Genomic DNA, 19,549 nt, shown 5'->3' with positions numbered 1-19,549 from the left:
AAAAATTATGCCTCTCCTAAGTGGCTGGTTTATCTTTTATCTCATGAACACAGCCTTGCAACTGATCTTTTCTTCTGTGTTCTGGCTTCTAAACTCAAAGCCAAATGTGTGGTCCCCAACAAGCTAGTATAAAACACGTGCATTTATTTGTGTCCTAAGGTTGCCCCAAGAATCATTTTGTCTTTCCTTATTTTTCCTTTGCTTATCTAATTCTTTGGAGGAAGAGAATGGGACAGAAAGGAGAAAAGAGAAGGACACATACTTTTTTTTTTTTTTTTCATTTCCCTAAAATGGAAGGCAAGGAACAAGAAAAAAAATAACTAGCTAGTTTTAACATAAGGGTGTGGCTTTTAACCTTACCACCATGATAAATTTGTTAAAAACCGCAAGATCTAGTGCATCAGTTTTCTTGCTCAGGTAGAAACAGGTAACACTGCTGAGGGAACATCCCATCTGGGGAGAGACGACTAGATTAAGTCAAACAGGGAAAATGTATCAAAGCAATCAACATGCACAGTGTACAATGAAATAAAGTGCTTCCATCATTTTCACTGATTTTCTGAATATCAGTCCTGAGTATTCACTGGAAGGACTAACGGTGAAGATGAAACTCCAAGAGTTTGGCCATCTGACACAAAGAACGGACTCACTGGAAAAGACCCCAATGCTGGGAAAGAATGAAGGCAGGATAAGGAGATGACAGAGGAGGAGATGGTTGGATGGCATCACCAACTCGATGGACATGAATCTGAGCAAGCTCCAGGAGTTGGTGATGGACAGGGAGGCCTGGCATGCTGCAGTCCATGGGGTCCCAAAGAGCCGGACACGACTGAGTAACTGAACTGAACTAATTACTTTTCTTTAGAGTCAAATAATTTCTGTGACTAACCCACGGCCCAGGCCTCGTCTCTAAAGTGAGAGATGGTTGTCACAGCTCCTCCATCTCTCAAAGAGCCCTGACTCCAGCATGCAACTCCTGTTCAGTCCCAGCCATTCAGTAAGGATAAATTAAAAAATACTTCCAAGTTTATTCAACATATTTTTCAAGCCCCTATTATCTATGAGGCTTTACAGATATTATTATACTAAGTGAGGTTAGTCAGAAAGAGAAAGACAAACATCATGACATCACTTCCATGTGGAATCTAAAATATGACACAAATGAACTTATTTACGAAACAGAAACAGACTCACAGACATAGAAAACAAACTTACGGTTGCTAAAGAGAAAGTTAGAGGGGGTATAAATTAGGAGTTTGGGATTAATATACACACTTCTATATATAAAACAGATAATCAAAATAGGCCCACTGTTTAGCACAAGAAACTCTACTCAACATTCTGTAATAACCTATATGGGAAAAGAATCTGAAAAAGGAATCACTTTACTGTACATCAGAAACTAACACAACGCTGTAAATTAACTGTAACTCAGAAAAAAATTTTAAGTCTCTTTCAGAGCTGCATGGCATCAAACAACAACCATTTAAAAACTGGAACTCCACAACTTCTTTCTTCAATAGTTCCTGAGAAGCTGCATATGTGAGTGGACAAGGAGTGAAAGAGGGAATGTGGGCAAAAATAAGATGTTTACATTTAGAACCTCTCCTTTCAAGTGTCTGACCTGAGGAAAAGCAGAACATTTTAGAGGTAGAACATCACAGTTCCCAGACAAAAAAGTCTTTTTGTTTCAATGTACAGAAAACCCTTTCAGTTCCAAAGAAGGATCAGATAGCTGCCATGACTCCACAATTAATGCCTCAAAAATCAAGCTACTTCAGGAGGAGACACCTTGGGATCCGAGAGACAACCTTGCTTCTTAAGCATCAAAAACAGGATCGTAGTGGTCAAAGAACAGCTAGTTTTGCAGGTGCTGAATGTTAGATGACAAAATTTACCATCTAAACCAGGAAGCTGTGGGGAATAAATGGGGACGCAATGAATAATTATGTGAGGACAACAGTCATAAACTTGGACTTTTCCTGGCAAACCAAGATATTTAGTTACCCCTACTAAACTGCCTCCCCTATGACCAGGCAATATTTACCCTGATCTAGCAAGGGTAAAGCACTCTCCACTGAGAGCAAGGGCTAGCAACCTGTTTGGAAAACAACATCTTTTAAGAGTTGACAGCATAAGCTTTTATCAGACCCAAGTTCAAATCCAAGTTCCACCATTTAGTAGAAGTATACACAAAAACTCTTGGGCAAAACATTTACCTTCTGAGTCTTGATTATTTACAAATGCTAGGATGACTATTAAATTTTTAACATGAATAAAACACCCAGGGTTGCATTTAAAACATAGGGAGGGCTTACTAATAAATGACAGTTATCAGTCTGCATGAGCTTTTACTATACTGAAGTAAAGATTAACCTTCCATCATCATGCAGTGTTTTTTCACATATTTAACTTTAGTTTTTTCCCCCCTTTCGATCATTTGATAACAATGGAAATAAGCCTGCTTCTTATTCAAAGGTCTGATAAATACTCATATAAATGTCCTTCCTAATTTATGTTTTTTAATTCATTCTCCCATCAGGTTTATTTTCATAAAGGGGTAGCTTAGTTATCAAAATTGATTTTCCCAAAGAACAATAACCAATTATCTAAAACTCTTTTGCTAAATAATCCTTCTTCCTTCCCAGTGATGTATGATTTCACTTATGTAGCAGGTACATTTATTTTTATCTTTCACTAAACTCCCTAAGGTGACTTCTTAAAAATCTGGCTATACTCTCTGGCCAAGATACACTAATTTAATTTGGGCGAGTTTCTTTCTTCATAACATTCAGTATTCACATTCAAGAACATGGTAACTCTCTATCTTTAAGTCTTTTTTTCACTCAATGAAATTTATACTAGTTTTCTTCAGAGATCCCAAACATTTCTCAGCAATCCCCTCAACTTACGAATTTGATTTTTGGTTGCTATAATGAGATTGTTCTCCCAGTATTTTTAGAACTGGATATTGCTAGCAAGAAAAATGCTACCAACTTTTAAGTGTTTTTATGTGGCATACAGCTACCTTATAGAATTCATACTTTTAGTCTTTCAATTGATTCTGTTGGTTTTCCTAGGTTTAAGACGGCAACATCTACAAATATAGCTGCACCATTTTTTTCAAACAGTTGTACCTTTTATTTGATGTATCTTGCATTGCCCAGGATAATGCTAAAGGTGTAGGGCAGGCTTGTTTCATTTTCTGATTTCAAGGGGAATTCTACCAGTGTTTTCCGATTAGTAGGCTGTTTGCTGTTGGTTTAAGATATTCTTTTATCTTCTACCAGCTTTTAAAGAGTTCATAATCAACAAGAACTGTTGAATTTACATTGTTATCTTGGCTATATTAATATGATACAGCATGTTCAATGTATGTTGGTACCAGACTGCTACTGCTAAGTCACTTCAGTCGTGTCCGACTCTGTGCGACCCTGTAGATGGCAGCCCACCAGGCTCCCCTGTCCCTGGGATTCTCCAGGCAAGAACACTGGAGTGGCTTGCCATTTCCTTCTCCAATGCATCAAAGTGAAAAGTCAAAGTCAAGTCGCTCAGTCGTGTCCAACTCTTAGCGACCCCATGGACTGCAGCCTACCAGGCTCCTCCGCCCAGTCTGAGCCCTACCAGACTGCAAGGGTTCAAAAACTAGGCTCTGTGACTTATTGGCAATTTATCCAGGGGCAGATTATTCAACTTCTTGGCCTAAATTCTGTCACTCGTAAAATGAGGGTAATAATAACAACCTCCTTTCTGAGTTGTTTTGAGGACTGTGAACTGAGATAATATATTAGAACAAAGGCACACAGTAAATACGGAGCATTGCATGTCCTTTGTCTTTTTTTTTTTTGTAGTTTCCATGTTACTCTTTCCATATATCTCACCCTCTCCTCCCCTCTCTCCATGTCCATAGTCTATTCTCTGTCTGTTTCTCCACTGCTGCCCTGCAAATAAATTCTTCAGTACCATTTTTCTAGATTCTGTATATATGTCTTAGACTATGATATATATCTTTCTCTTTCTGACTTACTTCACTTTGTATAACAGGCTCTAGGTTCAACCACCTCATTAGAACTGACTCAAATGTGTTCCTTTTTATGGCCAAGTAATATTCCATTGTGTATATGTACCACAACTTCTTTATCCATTCATCTGTCGATGGACATCTAGGTTGCTTCCACATTCTAGCTATTGTAAACAGTGATGCAAAGAACAATGGCATACATGTGTCTTTTTCAGTTTTAGGCATATTCAGCCACATGCCAGGCATATTCAGGGTATATGCCTAGGAGTGGAATTGCTGGGTCAAATGGTAGTTTTATTCCTAGTTTTTTAAGGACTCTCCATACCGTCTTCCACAGTAGCTGTATCAATTTACATTCCCACCAACAGTGCGAGAGCATTCCCTTTTCTCCACACCCTCTCCAGCATTTACTATTTGTAGACTTTTTGATGATGGCCATTCTGACTGGTATGAGGTGTTATCTCATTGTGGTTTTGATTTGCATTTCTCTAATAATGAGTGATGTTGAACACCTTTTCATGTGTTTGTTAGCCACCTGTATGTCTTCTTTGGAGAAATGTCTGTTTAGGTCTTTTTCCCACTTTTTGATTGGGTTGTTTGTTTTTCTGGTATTGAATTGTATGAGCTGCCTGTATATTTTGGAAATTAATCCTGTATCAGTTTTTCATTTGCTATTATTTTCTCCCATTCTGAGGGTTGTCTTTTCACCTTGCTTACAGCTTCCTTCGCTGTGCAAAAGCTTTTAAGTTTAATCAGGTCTCACTTGTTTACTTTTGTTTTTATTTCCATTACTCTAGGAGGTGGGTCATAGAGGATCTTGCTTTGATTTATGTCATTAAGTGTTCTATGTTTTCCTCTAAGAGTTTTATAGATTCTGGTCTTACATTTAGGTGTTTAAGCCATTAAGTTTATCATTGTGTATGGTGCTAGGAAGTGTTTTAATTTCATTCTCTTACTTGTAGCTGTCCAGTTTTCCCAGCACCATTTATTGAAGAGGCAATCTTTGCCCCATTGTAAATTCTTGCCTCCTTTGTCAAAAATAAGGTATCCATAGGTGCATGGGTTTATTTCTGGGCTTTCTATCTTGTTCCATTGGTCTATATTTCTGTTTTTGTCCCATTACCATACTGTCTTGATGACTGTAGCTTTGTTGTATAATTTGAAGTCAGGAAGGTTGATTCCTCCAGCTCCATTCTTCTTTCTCAAGGCTGCTTTGGCTATTCAGAGTCTTTTGTGTTTCCATATGAATTGTGAAATTTTTTTCTAGTTTTGTGAAAAATGCCATTGGTAGTCTTGAGGACTATGAACTGAGATAATATATTAGAATAAAGGCATACAGTAAATACCAAGCATTACATGTCCTTTGTCTTCTTTAATTAAGAGAATTTCCTACTTAATTAAATTTGCTGGTGTTTTATTGAGAATTTTTATGGCTATTTTGATAAGTGAAATTGAAACAGTTTTCTTCTTTTGTGATGTCTTATCAGGTTGTCGTTCTTCTATTTTAATATGTTTTTAAGAGTTCATGCTGACTTTTAAAGATGAATTTTACATCTTCTGGTATTTTTCTAGAGCTAGAATAATCAAGATAGATTATTGCTAAGTATTTCAAGACTTTTAAAAGCACTTATCACTTCCATATTCTAGAGGTCTGAAGCTCCCCTCCCTTTTTTGGTTGGGAGGCCATGGCCTTTAACATACATTTACTATACTTCATAATTCACACACTATTCAAGTGCTCCAGCTCAAAACAATCCCCAAGAGCAACCAGTTCCGCTTTCACCATCAGCTCTTTCAAAGTTGCACATGACATACAAATTTGGAGCCACTGACTCTCTCTCTGGTCACTTCCTTCTGGATGCACTGCAATGTCTTGTTCCTCTTCCTTATTCCTTATTCCTTCCTCTTCTTAAGAAGCATCTGCAAAAGATAGTTGTGCCCTTTCCAACACCTATGATATCCTAGGATAAGGACACTCATTCCTCACTATATTTCATTTTAAAAGTGTGGGAGCTTTCACAGAAGAGAGAAAAGCTAACATTTGTCGCCTTCGCCCCCTCTCAGTAGGTTTCTAGCTCTTGTGAGGGGACAGTGCACTCTCCTATTGTCCAGTCCTCTTCCCATCAACCTACTTCCATCACTCACTAGACCATCTTCAGGAGCAAGACAACTAACTCTTGAGTAAACAAATGGTTACAACCAATCTCAGGGAACAGGGATGAATGATTTTCACAACATGAAACTAGGCAGTATCAATATTTACTTTGTTGTGTGCACATACAGGAAGATGGGACAAGTTCTAGTTACTTCTCACCTACTTGAGAAGGCAAGGCACAAGGCTACTGTTTCTGAGACTGACTTGCCAGATGCAGCTTAGGAAAAGCATATTATTATAAAGCTATATTATAATACAGTGAACCTAAGTAAGATGATCTTGTAAAGACATCAAAATGATTTCTAAGTCCTAAAAGATATTTCAATTTAAATTGTATGATTTAACATTTTTTCAGTCAATCTCAAATATGAATTAAACTATGAACAATTGCAGATCCGTACTTTGGCTACATTCTTATTATCCAAGAACTTAACAGAATCCTAGGAGGAAAAGAAACAGTTAATAAATGGACAGTACCCGCTGGAAATCAGCACTTTGCTAAGGCTGCACCTCTTTCTGGAATCTGTCCAGCAATCAACACCGAGTTTAGTGCCTATGAATGGTGGATTCCACCTTTTCCTTTTTTGGAAGAACAGTACATGAGCTTCCCTCCTCTTCCTACACAGCTCCCTCTCTTCACAGCTCCTCAAAGACCACCAACAGCTACCCGGCAATGTGAAAGTCCTCTCAGCATCCTAGAATATCACATGTGCTGACTGAAAAACCTTGATGTTATTTGTTTCTGTAACAGAAATTTCCTATGTTCCGGGAGGAGTCGACATTTCAACACCTTGTGGTGAAAACAACAAAGCGTGGTGGGCCACGAGCGCGCCCTCTGCAACCAGGCTTTCACATCTAGGGTCCCTTTCTAGGTGGATGACTTCAGGCCAATCACTCAGCTTCTCTTTCTCAACTGAAAACAGGGAATGAAAATAGATTATAGGTTTAAATGAGGCAGATATATAAAGAGGTCTTAAACTGTATACCAGCAGGTAACGCACATGAGCCATGTTAGTGCATTTATTCTTTTTATCTTGCTCCTTTTGCTTATGTAAGCACAGAATGCCTCTTAATACTGAATTGGTCTGCCTCAATGATGCTCATTAGAACCTCTCATTTCAGCAATTTCAGGTCGAACTGAGGACAAACGGACAATTAAAGAAACAAAAAGAGAAGATATAATCAGGGACAATGAAAATGCCTCAGTAAGTGACAAAAATGTCTGCAGTAAGCCAGCTAAGTTCAGGACGACGTAGAGTCGTCTACAAACTGATTTGGCCTCTGCCGTTGTTAACACCCTCTAAATATTCCTTTTCTTAGGTTAGGACACAAAAATTAAACCCCCAATAGTATTATAAAATATTAAGAGGGGGATTTTAAAAACAGCAGAAAAAGAGATATAACAGGCAACAGCAAACTTTACCTTGTCCTTCTTTCAGTGAACTACAACTGTAAGAATACTAAATTAATCACTGATATAGGTATGTACTTATTTGTATTTAATTACATGTTATAAAGAAAGATTATTCTAAACTTAAGATATTGTTATAAATAGTTTAAAAAAATACAAGAATATGGCATGAAGCAATTATGAGGCAAATCAACTTTAAGTGGGTCCTAAGAGCCTCCCTGGTGGCTCAGATGGTAAAGAATCCACCTGCAATGCAGGAGATCCTGGTTCAATCCTTGGGTCAGGAATATCCCTAGAGAAGGGAATGGCTACCAACTCCAGTATTCTTGCCTAGAGAATCCCACGGACAGAGGAGCCTGGCGGGCTACAGTGCACCGGGTTGCCAAGAGTTGGGGTACAACTAAGCAACTTTCACTTTATGGCTATTTTAAAGCTTAGTATTCCAAAGGGCTAACATCAGAACAAATGATATATCCAGCTACACATCAAAAAAGAGTTCAGGTTCACTTGAAGGCCACTTTAACACTTCCAAAGTCCTAAAATATTTTCGAAAGTATATACAGTGCAGCGGAAAGAGTTTTAGAACTTCAGTTATCATAAAAGCTACAAGGTTTGGGGCACTTAGAATCTATCAGACGTTATGCAAAGCATTTCTTACCGAATCCTCAGGACTACTCCATGCACAGGTTCTACTCTCGCTATTTTACTGATGAGAGAGCTGAGGCAGAATGGGCACTGAACACCCTGCCCAAGAAAACAACCAGAATCTAAATCCAGGAATTCTAAGGCCAGAGCCCTTCCTCTTGCAGGCTAAGCTCTAGTTTTCCCACTCACAAAACAATCTTGACAGTATCTTCTCACCCTAACATCTTAAGAGTTTATAAATTCATGTAATCTCACAGTGTTTCTCAAATTGAATGTCAAATTATTTTAGGACCTAATAACATACATTTAAAAACAGAACAGAATAAAAAGTATCAGAACGCACCCATTGTACATAGGAAGGCCTAAGTATTATTTCATGAAACTTCTTTTTCAGTTTTGACAGTGTGTTTATATATGTGCTGGGTCATTGATCAAAAATGTAATTTCTCACTATGGGCTGAAGTTAAAAAAAAAAAAGAAAAAAAAAAAAAGCTTGAAAAGTCACTCATCTAAGGTGTTCATTCTTCCAAACAAAACTGAAAATAAATTACTCCAATCTTAGTTAAATTCCAACTTGTTGTAAGTAATCATTCAAATTAAAAAGCAAATGCTCTGAATTCCATATTAGTAAGTATGAAAATAATAGAGTTTTCCAAATCATGCTCTAATAGACCCCTCCTTCAAAGTGTCTGTGGTCATTTCCTGGGGAAAGGAGATGTTCTTGTGACCAAATGCACTTGACAAATGGTGAAATACTGCACACTGCAGTCCCTCCTGGACAGTCATAATGCACATTACTAAAACTCTAAAAAGCTCTGCAGAAACACAGTAACACAACCATCAACAAAAAATAAAAACTGATTAACTGTTTTTAATCCAGCGCTTTCCTAAACTTAAAAATTTCTCTGGAACCTCTCCCACCAACTATTAATCTTTTCTAAGACTGCTGCTGCTGCTGCTAAGTCGTTTCAGTAGTGTCCGACTCTGTGCAACCCCATAGACAGCAGCCCACCAGGCTCCCCTGTCCCTGGGATTCTCCAGGCAAGAACACTGGAGTGGGTTGCCATTTCCTTCTCCAATGCATGAAAGTGAAAAGTGAAAGTGAAGTTGTGTCCAACTCTTAGCGACCCCATGGACTGCAGCCCACCAGGCTCCTCCGTCCATGGGATTTTCTAGGCAAGAGTACTGGAGTGGGCTGCCATTGCCTTCTCAGCTTCTAAGACTAGTGTTCTGCAAAACACAATTTAGGAAATACTGCTTTATGTGAACTTATCAGGACAAAGGAGATCCTAATAAGCTTCAGCTTTACAGCAAGAAACCTGATTCAAATAAGTATAAAGATGGCAGAGAGAAATAAAATACACAGAAAACCGTGTTTTGGTTAAGTATTTCAACTCTGCTGAGTAGTTTTATCAGAATACTATATAACTGAATCATTTAATACTTACAGAAACAATGTATCATACTCTGAAAACAGGATATAGGGGAAGAGGGGAAAATAGATATGCAAAAAGGTTAAACGAAAACCAGCAACTCAACTATATTACCATCTATTGTACAAAATTTACATAGGAAATCTATTGATACAAAAACCTACATACTCAGGAGAAATGTGTGTCTCACACACACACACAGGCAGAATAGAGAATAAAACCATACTGCAAAGAAACAGCTAAACAATCTGTAGGGCTGCCCAGGGGGCACTAGTGGTGAAGAATCTGCCTGCCAGTGCAGGGGATGTAAGAGACAGGGGTTTGGTCCCTGGGTTGGGAAGATCCTCTGGAGGAGGGCACGGCAACCCACTCCAGTATTCTTGCCTGGAGAATCCCATGGACAAAGGAGCCTGGCGGGCTAAGGTCCATAGAGTTGCAAAGAGTCCAATACAACTGAAGCGACTTGGCAAGCATGCACACAAATGATCTGCAAGGATCATTCTGTGACCTGAGTTTCTGTCTCCCTGTTGGAGAATCCAGAGTCATAAACTAGCTCTTAACATGCCTTCAAAGAGGGGAAGAGCTATTTACCTGGAAACTCTGAGACTGGCATACAGAACAGGACCAGCGTAACAGGCAATAAAAACTGCCTGCGGAACAAACGTATGCATCATAGATGTCTGAGAGGCTATAAGTGTTCAGGGGTGGTGAATACTGCTCTCTTATCAGTGACAGAACTCTGGGCTGGAAACAATCCTATCTAAGCCAGCCTACCACCCTTTCACAGGTGGAGGACTAGTACCAATACAACCAAAGAACACTATTAATATCTTAGGCATGTTCTTCACATCTTCCAATTGGTTTCTATGCTATTGGCCCTTTCTTTTCCACTCACACTGCCTTCAGTTAATATTTTCCCTTTCCCCAAAACAACAGCTCACAGAACTTTACAACATATAGTGCTTAAACGCTGAGAAATGAAACTAGTTATGAGGCTTGAAGATTTGTTTATCATTAACTTGCTAAGCTTGGTAACAAATATTAGTTCCCAACCATTTATTCATAAGTACAAAAAAAAGAAAATTTGGGGAAAAAAATAGATTTTGATATACTATTACCTGAAGCAGAATTATTGTGAAATAATACGAAGCATCAGAACACAACCAACAGAAAAAAATGTTAGAGCATGGCCTCAAAGCTCATGTCAAGAAACTTGACTTCAAGACCACAGGCAAAGGAGAGGTGCCCAGGAGAGGGGAAAAAAAGCCTACAGAAAGCTTGCACACAGGATCACTGAAAATAAGAGCAAGAGACTGAAAGGGCTTTTCAGTCTGGTCCCCTGAGTATAATAATGGGATGACTGAAGCCTAGAGAGGTGGAAAGACTCACCCGGAGTGACACAATTAGTGAACAAGTCAGGACCCAGCCCAGAACCCTTTCCATCGGCCCAGGTTTCTGCTTTGCCCGCTGTAACACAAGGTCTCCCATCTTCTCTATAAGACTAACATGGAAAATAAACATTACTTACCGGCCAAATAAACCTATAAACCACTCATCAAATTATGACTTTATATAACTAAAGCATTTAGAATACAACATCTCATTCTGTGTTACCATATGTGGTTGCTGCCTAGAAACCTATTAATACCCCCATTAGGGTCTATTTACAAACTTTCATTCTAAAGTTATTGAATCAAAAAAGTCAGCAAGAAACTAAGACCCTATGGAGGGAAATGAAACTATTTCATATAAGAGAGTCATAGTGAGTCTCATGGACAGAGGAGCCTGGCAGGTTACAGTCCACAACAGGGTTGCAACAGAGTCGGACACGAGTTAGCGACCCAACAACAACAACAAATGCTCTAAGAAGACACTGCTACATGAAGTATAAAACTAACTTTCAAGCAAACTGGATAAAGAGCAGGGAATCAGGCTCTGCATCAGCCCTGCAGCACAACCCTGAGCAAGTGACTCTACTTTGAGAAAGCTCTGCCAGTTACAGCTCAAAGTCAGCCACCTGCTGCTCCAGCCATGGTGTGGAAAGAACCATTCCGACTACAGGGTTCCTAAAGCTCTCACGTTTCTTCTGCTAGAAACAGTCTAGCGTCGGCACCATCACAGTAGGGCTCACATACAAACCTTCATTCTAAAGTACTAAATCAAAAACGGTCAGCAAGAAACCAAGACCCTAAGGAGGGAAACAACACTATTTCATAGGAGACAGTCATACTCTTGTCTCCGGGCGCCCCCATTTTCAAGCGAGGGGATCTGGGTTCAAATACTAGCTCAAAACTTGGTGTGTGCCAGGCCGTATTCTAAGCACTCTAGACACAGTAACTCATTTAACCCCCTACGCTCTCCTCAGATGGTCTAGAGCAGCGGTCTCAACCTTTTTGGCACGAGGGACTGGTTTCGGGGAAGACAATTTTTCCAGGGACTGGGAAGCAGGGGGCTGGTTTCGACATGATTCAAACACATTATATTTATTGTGTACTTTATTTCTAATCTAAGGCTGCTCCTGATCTGACAGGAGGTACTGGTCCATGACCTGGAGGGTGAGGACCCCAGGTCCATAGTCTATCCAAGGACTCTAAGCTACAGAGAAGTGAAGGAATTCACCTAGTTACAGAGCCCATAGGAGGGGGTGAGGGTTCAACAATGCAGGAGTCTGGCTGCATCGGTGCTTTTAACTACTAGTAATGCTGGCTCTCAGAATCCTATAAATCCCAGAGTGGGTCTTAAACTATAGACATGTAAATGGAATCTGTTCATGCTATTTCTTCCTTGTGCCTAAATACAGCTGATAAATAATCTACTGTGGAAGGAGAGAACAGTGACTAACCTGTTAACAGTACCCTGTAAAAGAACAAGCTAAAGATCATTAAACAAAGTAATAAAGCAGCAACTTAATTAAGATCAAGCTACAAAATGTGTATTTTGTTTCTCAGACAAACATTTTATCAAAATAATTAAAGTGCTGAGATGCCGCTTGAACATTATCATACTTCGTTGGTCATCAAAAATTTATCTGCCGGATAATGCTCCTAAGGAATAATTATCATATGAAACCAGACTGCCACTAAATATTGGTTAACCAGATTTTTCTGCCTTTGTGACTGCACACAGGAAAATGCACATACACACATAAAGAAGCACATACACACCTACAATCTAGACGCTGTATTCAGAGCATCGAAATCTCAAATTAGACACAATGTATGAAGGGTTATGAAAACAGGTATGTGCCGGCCACTGCCCAACATAAATGACCGGGGCAGGCATGACCTCTCTCCTTTGGAGCTACTTCACACCTGACTGATTTCCTGCAATTCTCCGTATGCCACTCTTCCTTCCTCTGCCAACCTGACATCACAGTTGCTAAAAACCACAATTCTGCCATCCCCTCACCCCTATCTCAAGAGAAAAGTTAAAAGCACAGTAGGGCCAGGAAGCTCAACAGAGGAGAAATGGTACATTGAAGAACACACACACACTTACATACGCACACATGTGCATGCACACACACCCCCCCTCCCAAAAATGCTAACTGCAATAAGCCGTTGTCATCACCACAATCTTATCATCTGCTGTCCAGTCTTACAATAGCTTTTCAGAGTCTTTGGAAGGCCTGAGAAACAGAAAGAACATTTAGCGTTTACTTCCAGACGGATCTACTCTATAAATACTGGTGGTACAGACATTTGCCTCACTTGGTTCTCCCCTCATACTATGGACTGACAAAGGTAGTGATTAGGACCCAGTTGGATAGTCACTTGAGTGGCAAGACACACAAAGTAAGAACTCACACAGCTCAATTCCTTTTTAAAGATGGCTCTAAAACCAGTCTTTTCAATAAAAAAATATAGACCGAGGACTAAATTGTTATGCAATATTTAGGCTACTTGATTTGATATGCATTCACACAAATACAAGATCTTTATAACCTCATAATAACAAAAGAAATCACGAGCAATCTAATCCAGATGATCAAAGATTTGATCATCTTTCCCACAATTTCATCACATAAAGTTTTACCAACATTTTGCCATTATCTGTACTAATCCACTTATCAGATTCCTATTTCTACTAACACCAGACAACACCCATATAATCAAATTTCTAAGTAAAAGGAGCCATGGAAAGGAGGGAAACTGATTTTTAAAAGAGATACCACTGGAAAGGTAACCAGAAGACACTATCTGACATGAAGGCCTGCCCTATACTGGATTTTAATTTTCCCTGCCAAAGTGGGGGGATTTGGGTTTGTGTTTGTATTTTTATGGCAGATGGTACAACTGTGAATGATCAACTTCTCCTGGAAAAAAGGCTCCTGGTATAGTATGGCAGTTACTGCAGAAATCTAACACCTAAAGATGCAAAAGGCAATGGCAACCCACTTCAGTATTCGTGCATGGAGAATTCCACAGACAGAGGAGCCTGGTGGGCTGCAGTCTATGGGGTCACAAAGAGTCGGGGACGACTAAATGACTAACACACACACACACACACACAACCTAAAGAAGTTTATCCAAAGAAAAATACTTTAACAAATATTCAAAAGCAATAAAGGATGCCGTGTGGTATGCATTTACAACATACAAATAAAGATTCAAATAAGATCACATTCACACTTCCCTGAGGTCCAGCAATTAAGACTCTGCCAGGGGACACAGGTTTGATCCCTGGCCTGGGAACTAAGATCCCACATGCCATAGAGTGTGGCCAAAAAATAAATAAATACATACATAAAACAAGTGAAACCATATTATAAAACCAAGCCCCATAATTAAACTGGGCTTTCTCAGCTATTCTTTTATATTAACCTTATGAAAACTTACACAATCTAACTCAGTATCCCACTTTAAAAGCCATGAGAAACATAAACAAAGACCTCACTAATACAGATTGTAAAGCACAAGGGAAAAACGGGTTTAAACAAGAACCTGCTAATGAACTACGGTGATCTGCCATGAAACTTTAAAAAGTCCATTTTGTTACAGCAGCAAATTATTTCACAACAAATTCTGTACTTCACAAAGATATACCAACAGAAAGATGAAATACGTCTAGCCTGAATCTTTGTGATGTCATAATCAAAAGGTAGTTAACCTACATGGATGGCCTTAGTATAAAGATGTTTTCAGGGGTAAGGGGAGGTGGATGTGGTGGGTGGGGGAGGTGCATCACAGTGTATGGGAGATATTATACCAGTTATGAAAGTACTCTTTTTATAGTGGCTTTTTAAAATTACATCCACTCATAAAACAGAAATATGCGATCTCTTCTGTACCTGATGACAGCACACATTCCAAATGATAAAACCTTTCTTTATTCAATAAGCAACAGGAGCCAAATCTTACAGAAAAGTTAACAAAGTCTTCGAACAAGAAGGCTTAACAAAAAGTTCTGTCTCAGCAATAATTACTAAGCATGACTACTGCATTTTATCTGAGGTAAATAAGGCAATCCTGACAGAAAAAAAAATCATATACTTAAGATTTTTCCCTTACATCTGGGTAAAAATATTTTTATATGAAGATATTCAATGACAAAAAGGAAAAGCCTAATAATAACTATATATATATGTGTATATATAGTTTATTTCCTTATGTAAAGAAAAAATATAAAAAAGAATAAAAAGGAAACATGCAAAAATGTTCACAAGAACAAAACCTAAGCGATAAGATTATAGAAGATAATTTTTAAAAATTTTACAATACTTCCTGCATTTTACAAGTCTGTCTTTTTAACTGAAAAAAATTGACATTCACTTGTCATATAAGCAAACAACAAATATGTGCTCACAAAACCATCACTGGTTCTAAGCTGCTTCCATAGAATTTTTAGACTTCTTAGACTTCAAATACAGGGGCTTTATTCACTAGTTATCTGGAAAAATGGAACAAAATAAAGCCAAAGACTTTCACTTCTAGTTCTCCTATATTTTCATAACTAAAAAACTAATAAATGTTTACAGTCCTACAAAAAGTTTCTATGTCCAACTTTTTATTAGTAACAATCTGATTTTTTAAAACATCCATTTATACTGCCTTACACAAACACCATCTCAAAGAACTGAGTTATGTTCAGCTCAGCAGTCCCAAAATGTAGGCATCTAATACACAGTGTGAGAAGTTCTGATGCATTTTAGTGAACCGCATCAACAGAAACACTTCATTTTATACACACCTTTCCATTACTTCTTAAAAGTCTGACATCTAATGAAGTTTTTTGCAAAAGGTATTTTGGCCTAGCCTGGACATGGATTTATCTGAACATCCAGAAAGCTGTCAAAATCTATCTCAAAGTGCGTTATATTCAAGGCACAGAATGTCAACTCTCTACTGGGCCTCCTTCTCTTTCTTTCACAGGAACGCCTTTAATATTCCCCAGCTTCCATTTCTAGGCCCATGAGTCACCGAGAAATGAGCTCTAAGTTTTCCTTAGAATGCCAAACAGCTCCTCTACAGTATTCCAGGATGTGGACCCCAAACGACTGTGGCGACCGCCCCCCGCCCCCACACCACTCCTCACCGTGGCCTTACGCAACCAACTGCATTATCTACTATTCCTAGACTGTACCTTTTTACCTTTGTCCTCCTCTAGCTTTGCTGCCCCTCCACACACTGTTCTCTTCTGCAAACCCTCCTCTCTCCCAAATCCCCACAGGGCCTTCAAGATCGGCTGTGTACCGCCTAGCCCAGGAAGTTTTCCAGATTTCTACTAGCCGGAAGGGTGTGATCGATCGGTCCCGGTCTTTCCCGGGTACCTTTCTTAGCATTATGTAGGTCTTTCACAGGACTTAACGCCTCCTTCCTGGTATCGTGCCTTATCTCCTGCACCAAGAGCGTCTAAGGTACCCCCCGGGGTGGGGGGAGGGTGGGAAGGGGGCCCCGGAGCCCGGGTTCACCTTTTGAATCCCTCCGGCGCCGACCGACCGGAGGGCGGGGGTGGCGCCTGCAAGCAGGGTCAGCGCGCAGGTTGGTCCAACCGAACCCGGGGGAACGCTCCGGCCGCACCATTCCCTAACCAGAAATCGGTTAGGCGGTGTTCCCGAGAGGAAGATCGCAAAGATGCTCGCCCGCCTCCGGGTCACAGGTAAGTTTACCAGGGGGCGAGGAGCGCGGCGGCCCCGAGCCCTGGTGCGGTGGGAGTGACAGTTGGCTCGGCCCGGGCCCCGGACGCCCTCCCCCGCAAAACCCGGGCGCCGACAGCCCCGCCAAAGAACCGCGGAAGGCGGGCAGGGGCGCATGGGGTCCCCTGAGTCCCGGGCCGCAGGCCCCTGAGCGCCGCGCCGGCTAGGACGAGGTTGCGGGGAGGGACGGGGAACGGGGAAGGCTCCCGCCGAGGGGCCCGGGCCGGGCGGAGAGCGGGCAGGCCGGGCCGCTCCCGCCGACTCCTGGGCCGGGGTGGGGGTGTGGAGCCCGCCACCGCCAACCGGAGAAAATGGAGGCAGCCTCGGGGTCGGGGCCGGGCCGGGGCCGCAGGGAGGCGGAAGCCAGGCTTGGCGTCCGCGCCGCGAGCGGGGTCGGGCCGGCGGGTCACTCACGGGGCTGGGCCGGGCGGCTCCCTCTCCACCTCCGCGTCGTCGCCGTCCCCGTCTTCGGCGGCCGCCGCCGCCTCGGGCTGCTCGCTCGGTCCCCGCGGCGCGGCTTGGGCGCTCGGCCCCTCCGTTGTCTTCCGCCCGCTCCTGCTCCCGGCGACAGGATCCTGCGGCGGCGGCGGCGGCTGCGCGGGAGGACGGCGGCCCAGAGGCTCCCGCGGCGGCCGCCGCACTGCTGCTGCTGCTGCTCTCGCTCACTCGTTCGGGCTGCGGCTTTGCGGCGGGGCCCGCTGCTGCCTTCGCGTTCTCCCGGCTCCCGGAGCTTCAGACGCTCCCCAGGCCGCGCTGCTCCCCGAAACCCCCGTTCCCGGCCCGAGCCCGGCTTTGACGTGCGAACTGCGCAGCCGCGGAGGGCACGACGTCGGGCGGCGCCGCAACACCCCGCCCCCCGCCCCACGCCTTTGGCCTCGGGCGCCCCGAGGCGGACAGGCGGACTCAAGGCGGGGGCGCGTAGAAGTCCTCGCAGAGCCGAAGTGGGAAGGGGCGCAGACAAAAGCGGAAGCCGAGGACCGGGGTTCCTCCCCTTTCACCTGACACTTAAACGTTGGCGCTCAGCCCCATCTCTTCTGTGCAACCACTTCTTCCCGGAGCAATCCTACGTCCACTTTCTCCGACCACTTCCCGAACTCTTAACAGAGCTTTATTTCTGCTAAAAGGTCGGGCGCCGACTTGTGTAGACTCCTTTATACTCCCGAGGGAGAGAGAACTCTCATTTTTAGCATCCTCTGAGAAAGAGCGTAGAAAGTGATCGAACAGCCTGGATTTCAGTCTCCACTTCACCGTTTAGTCCTTATGGGCTATTTCCTGTCCTTATTCCTATGTTGCTTCACACATAGTCACACAAAAGTATAATATATAATAGGCTCGCAAAGAGTCGGACACGACTGAGCGACTGAACTGAACTGAACTGAATTGAGGATGAACGAGATAATGCATTGCAAACTCCGACAACAGGCTCTGTATCTGTTACCATACATGTGTATCTTCATTTCTTTCAGTTGCTTTGCTTTACTTTGTAATCGAGCAGGTATTTGGGGACATCTACTGCTATGGTTTTTCCTGTGGTCATGTATGGATGTGAGAGTTGGACTGTGAAGAAGGCTGAGCGCCGAAGAATTGATGCTTTTGAACTGTGGTGTTGGAGAAGACTCTTGAGAGTCCCTTGGACTGCAAGGAGATCCAACCAGTCCATTCTGAAGGAGATCAGCCCTGGGATTTCTTTGGAAGGAATGATGCTAAAGCTGAAACTCCAGTACTTTGGCAACCTCATGCAAAGAGTTGACTCATTGGAAAAGACTCTGATGCTGGGAGGGATTGGGGGCAGGAGGAGAAGGGGACGACAGAGGATGAGATGGCTGGATGGCATCACTGACTCGATGGACGTGAGTCTGAGTGAACTCCAGGAGTTGGTGATGGACAGGGAGGCCTGGCGAGCTGTGATTCACGGGGTCGCAAAGAGTCGGACAGGACTGAGCGACTGATCTGATCTGATCTGATCTGACTGTGTGGCAGGCACTATTCTAGGTGGTGGGGCAGTGAACAAAACATTCCCTGCTCCAAAAGATTGAAGGCGGGAGGAGAAGGGGATGACAGAGGATGAGATGGTTGGATGGCATCACTGACTCAATGGACATGAGTTTGAGTAAAGGGGAGTTGGTGATGGACATGGAGGCCTGGCATGCTGCAGTCCATGGGGTTCACAAAGAGTCGGATAGGAGTAAGTGACTGAACTGAACTGAAGACAATAAACAAACCAACATATATATGACTTTGGATCTCCCTGGTAGCTCAATCGGTAAAGAATCTGCCTGCAGTGCAGGAGACCCAGGTTGGATCCCTGGGTCGGGAAGATCCCCTGGAGAAGGAAATGGCAACCCACTCCAGTATTCTTGCCTGGAAAATCCCATGGACAGAGGAGGCTGGCCGGCTGCAGTCCATGGGGTGGCAAAGAGTCCGATACGACTTAGTGACTAAACCACCCACCACCCATAGAGAATACAGGGTGTCCTGTAAAGTTTGCATGTGATTGATTGATTTATTGAATATATTACTTCAGATGGCTTTCAGTGCTGTGGAGAAAACCACACAGGCTAAGGAGGGGAGAGAGTGCAGGGTATTGTTATTTACAGTGCTCCCACAAAGGGTGCATGCGTGCCTGCTTAGTTGTGTCTGACTCTTTGCAACCCCCATGGACTGTAGCCCATGAAGTTTCATCTGTCCATGGAATTTTCCAGGCAAGAATACTGAAGTGGGTTGCCATTTCCTACTCCAACGGCTCTTC

General features: G+C 42.3%; 1 protein-coding gene across 1 annotated transcript in view; it reads right to left on the bottom strand.

Annotated features, from left to right (window-relative positions):
• CAB39 (calcium binding protein 39) overlaps positions 1-17,574 on the bottom strand; it is a 99,214-nt gene extending 81,640 nt beyond the window's left edge. The window contains exon 1 of the mRNA XM_025278436.3: positions 17,215-17,574. The gene's annotated coding sequence lies outside the window, so the exon portion shown is untranslated. The remainder of the gene's footprint in view (positions 1-17,214) is intronic.
• Between the last annotated feature and the right edge of the window lie 1,975 nt (positions 17,575-19,549).

The sequence above is a fragment of the Bubalus bubalis genome, chromosome 2 (assembly GCF_019923935.1).
Source record: "Bubalus bubalis isolate 160015118507 breed Murrah chromosome 2, NDDB_SH_1, whole genome shotgun sequence".
In the NCBI taxonomy this organism is placed as follows: domain Eukaryota; kingdom Metazoa; phylum Chordata; class Mammalia; order Artiodactyla; family Bovidae; genus Bubalus; species Bubalus bubalis.
This window is presented reverse-complemented; position numbering and strand designations above follow the sequence as displayed.